The sequence below is a fragment of the Loxodonta africana genome, chromosome 2 (genome assembly GCF_030014295.1).
Source record: "Loxodonta africana isolate mLoxAfr1 chromosome 2, mLoxAfr1.hap2, whole genome shotgun sequence".
NCBI lineage: Eukaryota > Metazoa > Chordata > Mammalia > Proboscidea > Elephantidae > Loxodonta > Loxodonta africana.
Window position 1 is genome coordinate 149,615,850 of NC_087343.1, and position 17,721 is coordinate 149,633,570.

General features: G+C 44.2%; 1 protein-coding gene across 2 annotated transcripts in view; it reads right to left on the reverse strand.

Moving 5' to 3' along the window:
* Window positions 1-17,721, reverse strand: part of SPOCK1 (SPARC (osteonectin), cwcv and kazal like domains proteoglycan 1) — a 260,129-nt gene that overhangs the window by 196,668 nt on the left and 45,740 nt on the right. For both annotated transcript variants that reach the window (XM_064276524.1, XM_064276528.1), the window contains exon 2: window positions 9,551-9,665. The gene's annotated coding sequence lies outside the window, so the exon portion shown is untranslated. The remainder of the gene's footprint in view (window positions 1-9,550; window positions 9,666-17,721) is intronic.

The following is a 17,721-nucleotide window of genomic DNA, read 5'->3' on the forward strand; positions in this document are numbered from 1 at the left end:
CTGCTCCCCAAAGGCTTTGAAGGGTGCACTCAAATATTATAAATTCCATCCTGACATTCTCTCCTCCCATTCACAATACACTTGCAGAATTTGAGAATATGGCTTGTCTGGAAGGCTTAAATGCTTCAATTTTCCATTCTCCAAATGAAAATCAATGGCAACAGAGAGGTAAAATCAATGTTGAGCACTCTGTAGGGAGACCACCCCCCTCCCAATCTCCTGCCTACCCAGAACAATAAATCAAAACTAGCCACTGGACTGGCAGAGAATCCCAGACAGCAGGGCCCTCTGTAGCTTGAATGTCTTTGTCTATCCCCTACCCACTAAGAGAATATTTTCAAGAAGGACTAAGAGAATATTTTTAAAACCTAAGTCAGGAAGAATAATACATTGTTATAATAAAAGCCCTTCTTTCTCAAACAAACCTGTTTGCCGGTGGGGTCTTGGCATCTAAGGTCCAGAGTTTGATTTAACTTTTGCTCTAAGAGTCCATTTTACATAATTGACTCCTTAAGAATGTTCAGACACCCATCTGCCACCACTACCGCCCACCTCCCCATAGGCAGCCACTGGTCTGCTTTCCATCACCATAGATGCATTTGCATATTCTTTTTGTTGTCGTTGTTCTGTTCCTTTCACTCAACATAATTGAGAGTCATCTAAGTTTTTGCATCAGTAGCTCATTCCTTTTTATTGCTGAGTAATAATCCATGGTATGAATATACTACGATTTGTTTCTCCACTCACCTGTTGATGGGCATTTGGGTCATTTCCAGTTTGGGGCTATTACAAATAACGCAGCTATGAATGTTCATGTATAACTCTTTCTATTGACATATGTTCATATCCCTTGGGTGATTACCTAGGAATGGAATGGCCGGGCCACTTGGTTGTTGTTGTTATTATGTGCCATCGAGTCAGTTCTGACCCATAGTGACCCTATGCACAATAGAACAAAACACTGCCCAGTCCTGCGTCATCTTCACAATTGTTGCTATGCTTGAGCCCATTGTTGCAGCCACTGTGTCAATCCACCTCATTGAGAGTCTTCCTCTTTTTCGCTCACACTCTACCAAACATGATGTCCTTCTCCAGGAATTGATCCCTCCTGATAACATGTCCAAACTGTGTAAGACGTAGTCTCATCATCCTCTCTTCTAAGGAGCTTCTAGTTGTACTTCTTCCAAGACAGATTTGTTCGTTCTTTTGGGCATCCATGGTATATTCTTTGCCAACACCGAAATTTAAAGGCATCAATTCTTCTTTGGTCTTCCTTATTCACTGCCCAGCTTTCGCATGCATATAAGAATTGAAATATCATGGCTTGGGTCAGGTGCACCTTAGTCTTCAAGGTGACATCTTTGCTTTTCAACACTTTAAAGAGGCCTGTTGTGGTGAATTTGCCCAGTGAAATGCGTCCTTTGATTTCTCGACTGCTGCTTCCCTGGGTGTTGACTGCGGATCCAAGTAAAATGAAATCCTTGACAACCTCAATCTTTTCACCATTTATCATGATGTTGCTTCTTGGTCCACTTGTGAGGATTTTTATTTTCTTTATGTTGAGGTGTAATCCATACACAAGGCTGTGGTCTTTGATTTTTATAAGTACTTCAAGATCTCTTCAATTTCAGCAAGCAAGGTTGTGTCATCTGCATAACACAGGTTGTTAATGGGTCTTCCTCCAATCCTGATGCCCCGTTCTTCTTCATATAGCCCAGCTTCTTGCATTATTGCTCAGCATACAGATTGAATAGGTATGGTGAAAGGATCCAACCCTGATGTGTACTGTTCCTGATTTAAACCATGCAGCATCCCCTTTTTCTGTTTGAATGACTGCCTCTTGATCCATGTACAAATTCCTCATGAGCACAATTAAGCGTCCTGGAATGGAATTCCCATTCTCCTCAAAGTTATCCACAATTTCTTATGATCCACACAGTCAAATGCCTTAGTATAGTCAATAAAACATCTTTCTGATATTCTCTGCTTTCAGCCAGGATCCATCTGGCATCAGCAATGATACTCCTAGTTTCATGTCTTCTCCTAAATCTGGGTTGAATTTCCAGCAGTTCCCTCCCAATATACTGCTGCAGCTGCTTTTGAATGATCTTCAGCAAAATTTTGCCTGAATGTGATATTAATGATATTGTTCGATAATTTCCACATTCAGTTGGATCACCTTTCTTGGAAATAGGCATAAATATGGATCTCTTCCAGTTGGTTGGCCAGGTAGCTGTCTTCAAATTTCTTGGCCTAGACAAATGAGCACTTTTAGCACTGCATTCATTTGTTGAAACATCTCAGTTGGTATTTCATCAATTCCTGGAGCCTTGTTTTTCACCAAGGCCTTCAATGCAGTTTGGACTTCTTCTTTCAGTATCATCAGTTTCTGATCATTTGGTAGGTATATATTTAACTTTTTAAGAAACAGCCAAACTGTTTTCCAAAGTGGTTGCACCATTTTACATTCCACCAGCAACATATGACAGTTTTAGTTGCTCCACACCCTTGTCAGCACTTGGTATCTTCAGTCTTTTTAATATTAGCCATCCTAATGGGTATGTACTGGTTTCTCGCCATAGTGTCGCTATGAGCCAGAATCACCTTAACAGCATGGTTTTGGTTTTTTGGAGTTTAATGACTAGTGAGGGAGTCCTGGTGGTACAGTGGTTAAACGCTTGGCTGCTAACCAAAGGGTAGCAGTTCAAACCCACCAACTGCTCCATGGGAGAGAGATGTGGCAGTCTGTTTCTGTAAAGATTTACAGCCTTGGAAACCCTACGGGGCTGTTCTACTCTGTCCTTTAGGGGCACTCGGAGTCAGAATCGACTTGACAGCAATGGGTTTTTGAATTGGAAGGACTAGTGACAAAAAAGCATCTTTTCAAACACTTATTTGTATCCATACACCATCTTTGGTGAAGTGTATATGCAAATTGCTTGCTCATTTTTGAAAATAGGTTATTTTTCTTATTATTGAGTCATAAAAGTTCATTACATGCTCTAGGTACACATCTTTTGCCAGATATATCTTTTGCAAATATCTTCTTCCAGTCTGTGACTTGTCTTTCTTTTTTTGTAACAATGTCTTTTGAAGATCAAAAGTTTTTTAATTTTGATGAAATCCAATTTATTGACTTTTTTTCATTTATAGTTCATGTTTTTGCCTCCTATTTAATAAATCTTTGCCAAACCCAAGGTCACTAAGATTTTCTCTTATGTTTCCTTCTAAAAGTTTTATAGTTTTAGCACTTACATTTAGGTCCATGATCTATTTCAAGTTAGTTTTTACATATATCATACTACACAAGCACAATTAAAAACTACGTCTATAAAGGGTTGTAGAGTTATAAAAATACTCATAAATATTTAAGTAAAAAACTCAATACACTCATGTCTAGGAGAAAGAATGGAAGGGAATGTTGGAACGTTATATTGTTTAGATAATGTGCTCATTGTCTACTCCTATTTCTTTCTACTCTTCTATATTTCCAATGTTTTCTATAATAAACACCAGTTTTTATTATATTTCACCACCCGTCTGTCAGCCTGTTGTACTGGGGTGGCTTGCATGTTGTTATGATGCTGGAAGCTATGTCACCTGTATTTCAAATACCAGCAAGGTCACCCACGGCGGACAGGTTGCAGTGGAGCGTCCAGACAAAGAAAGACTAGAAAGAAAGGTCTGGCGATCTACTTCCAAAACTAGGCAATGAAAACCAAATGGATCACAACTAAACACTGTCAGATATAGTGCTGGAAGATGAGCCCCCTAGGTTGGAAGGTACTTCATTCACACTAGCTGCAATGATGGATTCAAATATACCAATGAACATGATGCTGGAATAGGACTGGGCAATATTTCATTCTGTTATACATGAGGTTGCCATGAATTGGAGCCAACTCAACAGCAACTAAGAATAACAACATCATTATATCAAAAATAAATCAGAATATAAAAAAAAAAAAATCACCTGAGGGCAGGCTCACTGACTTTCAAGCTGCCTTCACACTGCCCTTTAGCGCATAAACGGTCCCTTTGGAGAACCTAAAAAGTGAACACACTACCAAGACTCCACCTTCTCCATCCCCACTCAATAGTGCCTGACAGCAGACAAAGATGAAACAAAGGATTTCCGAAGAGAATGTGAGTTTACCTGAAGCCTTTAGATGAAACCAAACAATGAAAAACACAAATATCACTCTTGTAAAGGAGAATTCTGGCAGAGGAGGGCTGCTTGCCCTGCTTGGCACATCCACTGAAATAAAATGACCTGCCGGCCCGCTTTGACACTCTGCAGTCACGGGTGTGTGTGTCAGGTAGCTTCTCCACTCGCTCAATCTCCGCGGGCAAGGAAAGCTAATGAAATTCTCTCCTTGATGCACTCACTGTCCTTCTGTCTCAATCTCTTCACAAATCAGGCTAAATCTGGAGCCTCCTAATAAGCCCCAAGGCTAACCCAGCAGCCTCTCCGTATGTGTGCACTCCTGACTATCCGGCAGGCGGGATTTGCCTCTCAAGACGCTACAGAGGCCAGATTTGCTGGCAGGATTGCCTACAGATGTTTCACAGAAAGAAAGATTACTTCCCTGATTGATGAATAAATAGAGTCATCAACACGGTCTCCCTGGTTGGAGGGGACCCCTGAAGTATAATGTAGAAGGACAGATGTTTTATCTGGGATGGTTTCCAAGACCCTTAGAAGAGGTATGCACTAAACTGATATTGCGGGCTGAGTAATTCAGTCCCAGAGAGGGAGAGGAGGAAGGCTGACCCCACAACCACAGCAAACACCACTGCAGGGGTCTCCTTGGTTCCCAGATCCTGATAAGGGAGTGGGCATGCCTTCTCAGCCAGTGCCTCCTCTTTGGGCTGTTTTTCCAGTGAATGGGCACTATCGTGCGAAATGCAGCCATCTTCTGCGTCCTTACCTGCTGTGAATCACAAAGAGAGCTGCAGAAATGGCACCGTAATCTTCACATTAAACCTCAAAAGCCACTCTGGCAGGAACTGGAAAGGCAGTCCAATCAAACTGAGGAGGGGACAAGGCACTTGTAGTGACTTACTTTTTTCTCAGAAGGGTGCAGTTTTGGGGGTTTCCAGCTGACCTTTCAGAATGAATCAGACATTAAAAAAAACTGTTGTCATAAATGGTCCCTGGGTGGCACAAAGAGTTTGCACTCAACTAATAACTATAAAGTTTGGCAGTTCCAATCCACCCAGCCACACCACAGAAGAAAGACCTGGCAATCTACTTCTGTACGATTATAGCCATTGAAAACCCTACAGAGTGCAATTCTACTCTGAAACATGGGATTGCCATGAGTAGGAATTGACTCAATGGCAACATGTATTATTATAATCATTTAAGTAATTATAAAAATAGCTGCCATTATTTGAATGCTTACTATGCTCCAGACACTAGAACATGTACTTTAGACGCTATTGTCTTATTAAGCTCTTACACAAAATACCCTGTGCAGAATTTGGAAAATTTACCACCCATAAATTCTCTCTATAAGAATTACTGGAGGATGTATTCCAGCAAAATGGAAAAGAGAAACAGGGCAAGTGCTTTCATTAAACTCTTTTTACAAATGGGGAAGCGCAAATTCAGAAAGATGAAGTCACTTGCCAAGGTCACACAGCTAGGAAGTAGCCAACTTGGGAACTGGAGAGTAGAATGGTCTCATTCCAAAATCCAAGCTCCATATTGTTGTGGTTGTTAGTTGCCACCGAATCCATGCTCTTAGCCACTATAATTCTGTGGTCACCAGGAGATGTGGAAGATGAGGGAGATGAGGATTACACTTTCAACACAATCAAAAAGTGCTGGTGCTTCCAACATAGAAACATGGCATGCCCAGAAAAATACCATTTACACCTAATATGCCTGAATACCAGTGAGGTTGCTGCCTCTGTCTCAAACAGATTTGAGCTTAAACTTAAAAATCTTTTGTCTGGCACTTCCAGAAAGGGCTGTATTCTGAATTCTAGGAAGCATATTGTTTATCCATTCATCACTTACCCCCAAAGTCTTACCACCTAGGACTCTCGGGTCCTCCACGGGAAGAGACCACAGGTTTCTGAAAGCCTCTCAGAAACAGCCTTGTGTGTTTTTTGTTTGCTTGTTTGTGTTTTACACAAGCATGCTTTGCCAAAGACTATAATAGTTCTGGGAAAATTTGGTCTACAACTAAATTAGAAAGTTAGAGGTGATGCACGGGGGTCAGAGAGAGAGAACCGGAGAGAATATCTCTTGCTGTGGACAGAAGTTCCAAGTATCCACTTTTCCACTGAGCCGTGCACCCCCTCTGATAGTGGCCGAGAACAGCCAACACAGGTCATGAGAGCTGCCTGGCTATGGCTATACAGGTGGTGGCCATTCTGAGGCATAGTTAATAATGGGGGTGAACCCAGGAGCCTTAGCAGGCTTTAGCTACCATTGAGAAGGGTGGAACCGTAGGCAAATTCTAAGTCCTGGTTTGGCCTCTCTGGCTTCTCAGGCATTCCCCATCTGCTCCAGACAGTCAGGAAGGTAAACAGAAAGTGATTCTAGTTATGGGTGTGGGTGACAAGCCTGTGACTGACCAGGGAAGAGAATCCTGGAGATCACCTGCTTTGCACTATCTTGCCCACCTCCCATTCTGGGTGAGGATGCTGAAGCCAAGGGAAAAGGGGACCAAATAGTGAAAAGACGAGGAAGGGCAGACTACCGAGGCCAGGAGAAGGTACATGCATTCTTGTGGTTACTGCTCCAGTTCCAAAGTTTATCCAGTGCTTGCTCTGAACATGGCACTGGTCTAGGCACTGTGTGTGTGCATGCATATCTGTGTGTGTGTTAGGGGCTGTGGTGGATTAATTACTTTTGGGTGTGGCCTTTATAGCCACAGTCTTACAACTCCCACCCAGGTGATTGTGTGATAGGGTAGCTGTGGCCTTCCAAGGCAACTGGTCAGTTTTGCCTTAAGAGAGAGCCGATTCCAGAACAATGAGAGGAGTCCACCACCACCAAGGAAGGAGAGGCCAGCAGGAGAGATCCGGCAGGAGGAGACGGTGCGGTGGGCTTCCTGGCCCTTGGGAAGACAAAGCTGAGTGCCTTCGTGCAGAGACTGAGGGCCAGGGAGAGACATGCCTGCGAGCGCAGCTGGAGAGAGGCTATCCTGATGGAAGAACTGTATTCTGAGTGTTCTTGAGCCTGAATTGTAACTGTTACTTCCCTAATAAACCCCGTAATAGTGAGTACGTTCTGTGAGTTCTCCACGGCCATTACAATGAATTATCGAACCCAGTAGAGAGTGCTGTGAGAGGGATGGTTGCTGTCAGAATTAGTAAAGATTGCAGAGAGAGGAGGCTTGTCTGGTTCCCACCTCATGGGAGTCAGACTTGCACTGTAGATCTTGGTTCTCCTTCCCTCTTGTGGGGTTGGAGGAGGTCAGACACCACCCCCATGCCATTCTTACAGGGGTACAGAGAACCATGCAATGAGGACCATGCAATGGACTCTCCATCTTACACATATACACACACATACAAAAAAAAAAAGAAAAAAAAAACAAGACCATGTGGCTGAACAACCTAGAGCACTATCCCAAAGGGTATCAAAGAATTTGCAGCAAAAAGAGACCACAGGACTCAGAAAAGGGGGGAATCATGTGTGGCTGGAAAATCCAGCCTAGTCTCAGAGATATATGCCTTAAAAGGAACTTTGATTCATAGATTTTTTTTTTTTTTTTAACATTCCACTCCCCAATGAACTCAGTTTTCCTTGAGAACAGGAAAGGGGTCTCTGGTTTACTTCTATAGCTCAGTTCCTAACACGAGCCTGGCACATAGTAGACACTCAATACATTTCTGCTGAAGGACAATGAATGAATGAGTAGACATGGAAAGGTCAAATGAAGAGGCCAAATATCATAGTGATGAAAAACATAAGCTCTGGAGTGGATAGTCCCAGGTTTGAACTATGGCTGCCACTTACTAGATATACAGGCAAACTGCTATACCTTCCTCTGCCTCAGTGTCCTCATTTGTAGAATGGAAACAAAAACATCAACTTAACCAAATGGCTGGAAGAATCCAAGGATGTGGTGCTGAGCACGAATGCCTGGTACACGCGAAGGGTTCCAGAGATGATAATCTATCTTTCCTACCCAGGAGAATACCCCAGTCTGGGGAAGAGTAAAACACAACATAGTACCTCACATATTGGTCTTGTAGAGATAAGAGTTGGTTGTTTTTAATGTTTAAAATGATCCAGAGCAAGATGAGCATGGTGGCAAGGCTATGTCATGGTTAGAGAACATGGGGGAAGGCAGGGGGTGGATTCTGCTCTGTGCTGTCAGACCACACTGGAGTGCTGTTTTCTCTCCTGGGCCACAATTTCAGAGTGTGGCAGCTTCCCAGGTACATGCAGAGGAAACCACTCAGGGAACTGAAGAAACATTAAACTGTGTCCCAAGAAGAGTGTGAAAGAGGCCAGTTGCTTAGGCTTAAAAACTAAGGAAAGGTCTAGACCACATTATGCATGGTCCCAGGAGGTCAGACTGTAGCCAACAGGCAAAACTGCAGATTTCAGTGGGAATCCGAATTTCAGAAAGGCTGCTTTACTGGCACAAACTCAGCGAAGGGGACTGGCAGAGCAAGTTGTCGTACCCAGAGCCGAGTGTGTGTAACTCCAAGATGTTGTTGTTGCACCTTGCAGTTATACAGGCAGTACAGGGGAAGGACGGATGGAGGATGTGCGTAAATTGCTTTTCTCTGCCCCGCCACCATCCAGCCTCGTTTTTACAGAAAGCCTGCCTCTTTTGTGCCTTCTTGCTTCAGGTATTTTTGCAGGGGTGAAGGCAGAAAGTAGCACTATTCATCAACTGTAGAAGCCTAAAACCACTGGATCAATAATGCTGTGGATGAGTACGGGGCAGGAGGAAAAGGGTTTTAAGGAATCGGAAGAAGAGGAAGGAGACCTCCCCTTGGGCTGGGAAGGAGGGGATATCAGGTGCCATGTCCTGAGGAAATACCAAGACAGGTTCTCAGAGGCAGTGGTGGTATGGTGAGCCTGGGGAGGCAGATCCAAAAACCAGGGTGCACGGCCTGGTAGAGATGCCACACCCTGTACAGGCATGGAAGCACAGAGGCCCCAGACCTCAAGAGACCTGAAAAGAGCATCTCAGTGAGGATGTCAGTGGCAACCAGGAGGCTAAAAGATCAGCCACCACTTGCCTAGCTATTAAGTTCGCTGGCTCCTGGGAGGAGAAGCTCCAATAATGAGCAAGAAAGGATTTTCCGCTTATCTGCTCAGGAAAGGGGAGCTTGGGGTGAGAATAACATTGCTTTAGAGGAAATAAAGACTTCAACATTCTTTGCACACCTGTGTTTAGGAACTAAGACTCATACCACAGCTGGAATACAGGCTCCAAATGTTGTATAAAATAGCAGCACAAACATTATGCTATCGCTCTGCCTTATGTGCCCCGGTCAGAGATTTGGCACCACCAATCTGCCAGCGTCCCCCACTGCCCACCTCCAGCAACCTCCCTTCCTGCCTTACCTGGGGAGCAGGTGCTTGCGGCTGACACACAGGGCTGTCTGGTAGTCCTGGGTCACACACACTTTGTGAGGGCTGCATTTCACCTTCAGGCAGGGGTCCTTGGATGGGTCCAGGGCTGAGGCAAAAGGAAGAAAAAGAGGAGGGTCAGGGCCTCTGGGGAAATTCAATTTCTCTTTCTACTCAAACAAACGAGTGGGAAATCAGCCAACGATATGTTTACATTCTGTGCTGTTTTCTTAGGCTCGTGGGGATTGGAATGGAAATCCAGGCCAAGGGGGATTCTGTGTCTATTGTACACATTCTTCTTTAACATCAGGACAGTGATTCTTTTTACTTCGGGGAGTTTTAGCATCTTCATCTTAGACAAGAATTACTTTTAAAAATTCTTTTGACTCTTGCATGATCCAAGGCTTAAGAGCTACCTTCTCCTCTTTGGTTATTTGTCTGTTAGTGCTTTACGGCTTCGTCCATACCTAATTTTACTTATTTCCTGTAATGTAAAAAGTCCTTGAGGACAGAGTTTTTGCTTCAGTTCAATAAACTAGGCATTGACTATGCGCATAAGCCTATTTTAAGTTTTGTGAGGAACTTTAAGATACACAAGACAGCTTTTGCCACACAAAGTTACACTGTATTGGGAAGTGGGGGGAAGCTTGCACATAAATGTTTATTGCATAAGGCAGAATTAGATAAGGGCCATGATGGGTATATAAAATGATAACAGAGCTCAAGAGAAAAAAAGGGATCAATTTCTGGGGCAAGGATTAGTGAAGCATTAATACATGAATTAGAAGTAGAAGGATGGCAGGATTTTGAAAAGACAAGGTAGAAAGGCAACACAGGCAGGAGGACCAGGCTGAACAAAGGCAGGGAGGTGCTTTTGTGCAATCATAAATCAGTCAATCAAGAGTGGCTTTGTGGGTGGGAGCAGTAAGGGAAGGGAAAAGTTGATTCCACCAAATAAGTCCAGAAAAGGTACCCAAAGATAGCAGCACATATATTGCTACATTTTCTAGAATACACTGAACAGCAGGCCCTTGGTTAATCAGCACTCTGCATGCTAAGGTGCACAAGCTCGTCACTGGCAGAGGAGAGACCTCAGGGAATTCTCTATAAACAAAAGCAATTGTGCCATCTCCCAGTTCCAGGGCCTAAAGTCTATTAGGCGGTAAATCTCTCATAACTGCTTTGCTCAGCCAGGGGAGGTGATGGTTTTGCCTGTCCTCCCCACGCAAACATCTGGTTAAACAAATTGGCATCCCAAGCAAGGACAGCAAAATTGCTATAAGAAACGCCATTGTCCTGTGATCCACTCGGTTTCTCAGCTACCATGACTCTACCCACACTTAGAGGAAGTCACAGTTTCTCTCATCCTGTTTCAGGCCTAGAATTTGAACACCATTTTCTTCAAACGGCTGCTGGCAATTCCTCAAGGGATCTGAACACATAACATCCTAAAGCATTTCTGCTGCTTGAATGGTTCAAGGTGGCTCCCTCCACTGCGGCAGCTTCAGCAGGGTGGGGAGCTGCTTGCTGTACATAGGAAGCAGGGTGCATTTTTAGGCCAGTCAGGACAGCTGCATGACCCATGTCTTGGTCTCAGCGAAGACAACTAGCAGAGACCGCTTCCCAAGGGATGTGCCCAGGCGCCTGGAACTTGACAGACAGACACAGGCTGCAAGATGAAAATGAGGCTGATTGGAGCTCCAGGGACAGGGCACTTACTCCAAGCTCTCAAGCTGAGGCTGCCTCTGGGAGACACCTGTCTGCCCTTAGAGTCCTCTGAAGCTGGGCCTTCCAGACCTTGTAGCAAGAGCTTTCTGGTCTCAGGTAGAATCCTCTTGGCTCTTGGGGATAGCCACATGAGAAGCCAGGAGGCTAGCACCGTCTCAGGACAGTGAATTTCTCCTTGTGCACTGTCTCCCCATGCCTGGGACTGTAGCGCAGCCAACTTTAACTTGCTTTCCAAAGTCTTCCAGAAGACTAAAAGGCAGACATGTATCCCCAAACTTGAGCCAACCACTAAGGATGATCGCCAGATTACCACTAATGACGATCCTGCTTGTGCTTTGCTGCCACTTCTCACATTTCCAACCCACCCTGCAATGAAGTAAGGAACTTATGGCTGTCAAGAAATTTGAGGATCAGATCACTGGCCGCCCCAGCCGTGGTTATCAGATGAAGCATTTTCTCGAGTGCAAACTACCACACAGTTCTTGGGATTTCTACTTAAGTGGATTTCAGAGACAGAGAATGGCATGCTAGCCTAGGATGAAGCATGTCCAAATCTGCAATACCACATGGCAGGCTTTATGGCGGACCACAAGCTTCTTTATGCTTCTACAGCCAACTTTAGCAACACGCAGTGTCCACAGAGGCACCCAGTTGGTCTGAATGGACAGTGCAATCACAAGGAAAACAAGTCAGGCAAGCACAGGGGGCAAGAGCAGGCTCTGGGGCAAGGTTCTGGGTTTGAATCCCGTTTACTAACTTTTCTAGACCTCAGTTGCTTCCTCTGTAAATAGGGATAATATTACTTACTATTAGTTGTTGATTGTCCTGAAGATTAAATGCATTAAAGTTTCACAGTGCTTAAAACAAAACAGTCCTGGCACATGTCAAGCACCTCATAATATGTTTGTTAATTTGTGTGTGTGTGTGTATTTAGTTCCAGCGTGAATAATAAGCCTCCATAATAACAAGAGTTAGCACTCACTGAGTGTTTCTGACTTACACGCAGTGAACTAAGCCCTCTAATTGGATTAGCACATTTAATCCTCACAACCACCCACGGAGGGAGTTGCTGCTAATGTGTCCATTTTACAAGGTAAAGGTAAGTTGCTGGGGACAGATTCCAAACTCCTCACCTCTGTGTGGTGCCTCCAGCATCAGAGAATCACCTGGGATTTTTCTTAAAATGTTAATTATGAGGCCCCACTTCACACCAAGTACTGTGAAAGCCTGGAAGTGGGATTCCAGGTTCTCATGGGTCTCATTCCTAGAGCCCAGATGTCCCTTATCTGTGAGAGGCCTTCAGAGGAGAATGTGACTCCATGGGTAAAATCAAGGGGCAGCCAGGGGGCCTGGTGCTGAGGCTGGGCCAGTACATCTTCTCAGTGCACCCCAGAGGACAGGGCCACCAGCCCCAATACTCCCTCCCCGCCAAGGATGGAGCACCCAGCTCTTTGCCTACTCACTCTGGTTGTAAAAGCCTCTCAACTGACAGAGAAGTCAAGAACAGCAGGTCTAAGGGCACAATTTCAACTCATCGTGAATTTGTATTAAGTTTCTGCTATTTTTTTTTTTCTGCAATCTTGTCAATGGTTATCCTACCATTAAGCTAACTGCTAAGTTTGCCCCTCCTCCAATTCTTGAAGCTAACATTTCTTAAAACAAACAAAAAACAAAAAACCTCCAACCCAAATACTGATAAATAAAAATCGTCAGTTATTTAACTCTGTACACATACTTAACAAGTTGCATAAAGAAATCAATTCTGCTAAAAATTAATTACCGGGGTCTGAATACTTCAAACACGTATGTGAATTATTTAGAGTAAATGAACTTCACAGAGCAACAAAACAGTAACAAATCAAGCTGTCAACGTTTATTTAATCACCAGGACACATTTTGTTTTTGAAAAGCAGCAAGATTGGGATTGAAAGCGGATGAGGATGGTAAAAGGAATGTGTCATTTCCATTTAAATGCTGGCCTCCCAAATATGCTTTTCCTAACAGCCCCAAGGCTCACAGTGACACTCCTGAAGGGCGCTCCTGAAAGAGGATGATAAGAGATCAGAATAATAAGTGGCATTTGAGAGACTCCTTAATAAAATGTGGGGAAATTGTGCAGGTGAGAAGGTGGGGAGAGAGAGCTGAGTGTTAGTGATAACCCTGACCAGGGTTAGAAGCTTCCTTATCATGGTGCTAAGGATTTCTCGAAGCTGTGCTCCAAGTTCTTCTGTTGGCACAGCCAGGACACAGGCCTAGGCTCTTCTGGCCTGATCCTACCTAAGCCTGCTGAGAGCGCAGGGTCCGGCAGCAACGGGGCTGGCAGCAGCTCTATGTCTGGACTGCCTCCTGCTAACTATGCCCAAATGAACCCTCTGTCTATAGCTTATTGTTGTTGTTAGCAGGTGCCAAGTTGGCCCCGAACTCATGGTGATCCCATGCATGCCCTCCTGACTCTCAGGTCCCACTGTATTCCAGTGTGCCTGTTGACTGCCTGGCATGGTGTTTGAGGTGCACCTTGGCTGTCTCCTAAACGGCCTGCACAGCTCCTGAGGACAGAGACACCCCTCCCTATAGCTGACCACATGGAAGCAGCAGCTCTACTGTGCTTGGGAGGAGGATGGTAGCCCTCCAGAGCATCACCCCATGGGTCCTCACAGCCTAACAGGGACAGAGAACCCCACCTGCAGAGGCCAGCAGACTGCAGCCTTCCCTCTCTGACACTAGGTGGTCCTAATATCATCACCTATTGTTTTTGGTTTCTCTGCCCAGAAGTGATGGGACTGGGTCAAAGACCTGCTCGGAATGAGCTACATGACACTTCCGCCTTCTTCTGGTACCCAGCGATCCAACTTCCATTGGTATCATCTGAGCAGTTTATTAAAATGCAGACTCCTGGGCCCCAACTCAATCCCAGTGAATGCAGTTATCTGGGTTTGAGGTTTAGGTATGGGCACTTCAAAAATTTAGTGTGTGGTAAAATATATGCAACACAAAACTTGCCACTCTAACCACGCTTAAGTATACAATTCATTGACCTTAATTACATTTACGATGCTGTACAGCCATCACCACTATCTATTAAGGAAACTTTTCATCACCCCGAACTGAAACTCTGTACCCATTAGCAATAACTCCTCATTCCTGCCTTCCCCCAGTCCCTGGTAACCACTGAGAGATCTCCTTATGTCTCTATGCAATTCAAGCACTGGCATTTTAACAAACTCCCCATAGTATTCTCATATGCACTGAAGTTTGGGAAACACTTATATTAATGCCTGACTCAAGGTAGTCTCGGGGGCACTGGTGGTTCAGTGGTGGCTCAATCCCCAGCCAATGCAGCTCGTGTCAGTGGAGGCTTGCATGCTGCTATGATGTTGAACAGATTTCAAAAGCACTTCCTGACTAAGATGGACTAGGAAGAAAGGCCTGGAGATCTACTTCCAAAAAATTAGCCAGTGAAAATCCTGAGGATCACAATGGTCCAATTTATAACCAGTCATGAGGATGACAAAGGACTGGGCAGTGTTTCATTCGGTTGTGCATGGGGTCACCATGAGTCGGCTCCACAGCAGCTAACGATAACGCAGTCTCACATGGTCCTTCAGAGTACATAAGCCCTTCTAGAAAGGTGACCCTACCTTCTGTGCATTTTATATATCTATTATGGGCTGGTATTATGGTGTACACGGAGCCCTGGTGGTGCAACGTTAAGAGTTTGGGTCCTAACTAAAAGGTCAGCAGTTCAAACCTACCAGCCACTCCTTAGAAACCCTATGGGGCAGTTGGTATTGACTTGATGGCAATGGGTCTGGTTTTGTTTGGTTTATGATGCACAGGGGGCTAAGCACAGGTAGAGGATTATTGTATCCTTAGTGATAGGATGCCCCAACTCCTAGAAGATGGCAAAGCCCAGTGTCCCCGCTCTCTCTTCTATCACAATATCTGGAGGACTTACTTGGATTTAAACAGGATAATATGCCTAGCACAGAGCAGATACTTATGAAAGGTTAATTTTGTCTTTCCTGTCCATGTATAGAAACCAATCAAGTGACAACTGGCACAGGTCACTTGTCCAATTATTATTTTTTTTTAATAATTTTTACAAAAATTTTTGTCAGGGGAAAAAATACAAGAATGGATTAATTTCAAGAGAGATTTGTTGAGCTGAAATGCACTGAATTCAAAAGCCAGTTAATTACAGTCTCCATATAAGTTTTGTTTTTTAATTAATTTTATTTTTTAAGCTCACTGCTTGGTCTCAATTAAGGTAGTAATATTTTAATTAACTTAATTGTTTCTGAACTTGTATTCCAGTTCAACGAGTTATCTTTTAATTAGCTATGTTGATCTTAAAATCCAAAATCAAGTCTTTTCACTGTCCTTGGGCACATCCTATAAGCTAATTGGCAAAGGGGTCATAACACCTGTACCAACAGAGCTTGGTACCACCTCAGAAGTGCTGAGATAAGTGGAAGGCTCAACTCTGTGGGTCCATTCAAAGGGTCCCTGAGAATCATCTAGGGGAGTCACATATGCTTGTGTTTATTTAATTAATATTTGCAGAGCACCTGTGCTGTGTCAGGTACCTCTATAGTGAGCAAGACCTTTGTCCTGCTCTCCAGGAGCTCACGTCCAACAGAAAAGACCGGCTATAGGAGGGGTAAGTTCTGTATGTTACGGGAGGCAGGTGAGGTACCTAATCTAGCCTCTCAGGGGATCAGAACCTGAAAGAGACTATTATCTATGGAAGAGTGGGTTTAAGCCAGGTAATGGTATGAGGAAGAATGTTCCAGATAAAAAGAAGTTCTCTTGTCAGGGGCAAAAGGAATACTAGCAAGTTTGGGGGGAATGAAAGCATTTCAATGTGCTGGAAGCAGCTGGAGCAGAGATGGTATGTGATAGGCTGGAGAGGATGGTAAGGCATTGTCATGAAGGGACGTAAAACCACAGAGCGGACTCTGGCATGACACAGAGGACCAGGGGAGCCATGGCCTCCAAGTTCCATAGTGTCTGCCTGGTGGCCCTTGGCATCTTCTCATCCCAAAGTTGGAAGAGAGAACCCTACATATGCACTTTACATGAAAAGGACAGACCTGATGTGCACTCTCATCCTTCAAGTGAAAGGGAATGTTAGGGTTGGGGTCCTGGTGGTCAACCCGTAGAGCCTCTCCCTTTCCTCCTTTGAAGAGCCTCCTTGCCCCCTTCTCCTTGGGAATATTAAGCCACACAGGATTCTGGGAGGCAAGAAGCCTACCTGTTGAAACCAATAAGCTTAGTCTAAAATAGCAGTGTGAACTTGTGATCTGCTCTGGTGACTCCCAGAAGCTTCCTGGCACAAAAGGTCATTCAATTTGCAAAAAGTCTACAAATTAATGACTCCTTGTTCTCTCTTTCTTGCTTTTAAGATTGCTTTTTGCCTGAGTCATGCTCATCCAAGGTTCCTCTGAAGAGCAAAGACACTGCCAGTGATTCATTAGGAGTGACTTAATGGGTGATTGACAAAGAAATTACTCCAAACTGCTAAAATCTCATCAAGCTAAGACCTGAACATTTATTACAGCTTGTCTGTCCCCATGGTAACCCATGCCTGCAACTTGCTTCCCTTGTCTTTCCAGAAGGGTTTGTTTACCAGCCTCACAGAATACAAAACAGAAGATTCTGCCCATGGGATTTTGCAGGAACCAGGGAAGAATGGCATTTTGGAAAGCCTCCCTCATCATTCTCAGCTTTCAAATCCAAGGGGTTGGCCAAGTTTCTGAGGCCAAACAAAGGGGCCTGCTGGCCATGTGACTAGATAAGGTAGACAGCTGAGTGATACAGACAGGGGACTGAACTCGTGCCCAAGGACTGGAGAAGGGGCATGGGATAGACAAGGACCAAGAAAGAGAGGATAAAAAGATGACCAAAGATGCCCCTCCTAGGAAGCGATCTTCTCTTTTCCCTTCAAGCTAAGGGCCTGAGGACACCTTTCTGTATCAAAACCATAAATATCCTCTCTGTTACATTATTAGAGTGTGTGTAGGAACCCTTGGGTGATGCAAACAGTTAATGTGCTCGGCTGCTAACCACAAAGGTTGGAAGTTCAAGTCCATCCAGAAGTGCCTCAGAAGAAAGGCCTGGCAATCTACTTCCAAAAAAATCAGTCATCGAAAACTCTATGGAGCACAGTTCAAGTCTGACACACATAGGGGTCTCCATGAGTCGGAACTGACTTGAGAGTAACTTTTTTTTGGTGAGCGTCGGGTGGGTGTAAACTGATAACAGCCTTTTTTGGGGGAGGGGCAGTTAGTCATGCCCTTAAATGATAACAATTGTTAATTATAGGTTGGATATGTGTGCAGAAGTTTATTATACTGTTCTCTCAACATTTTGATATATATGAAATTTTTCATAATAAAAAGAAATGTCCTATGATATAACAAGTTAATACAGTAAGC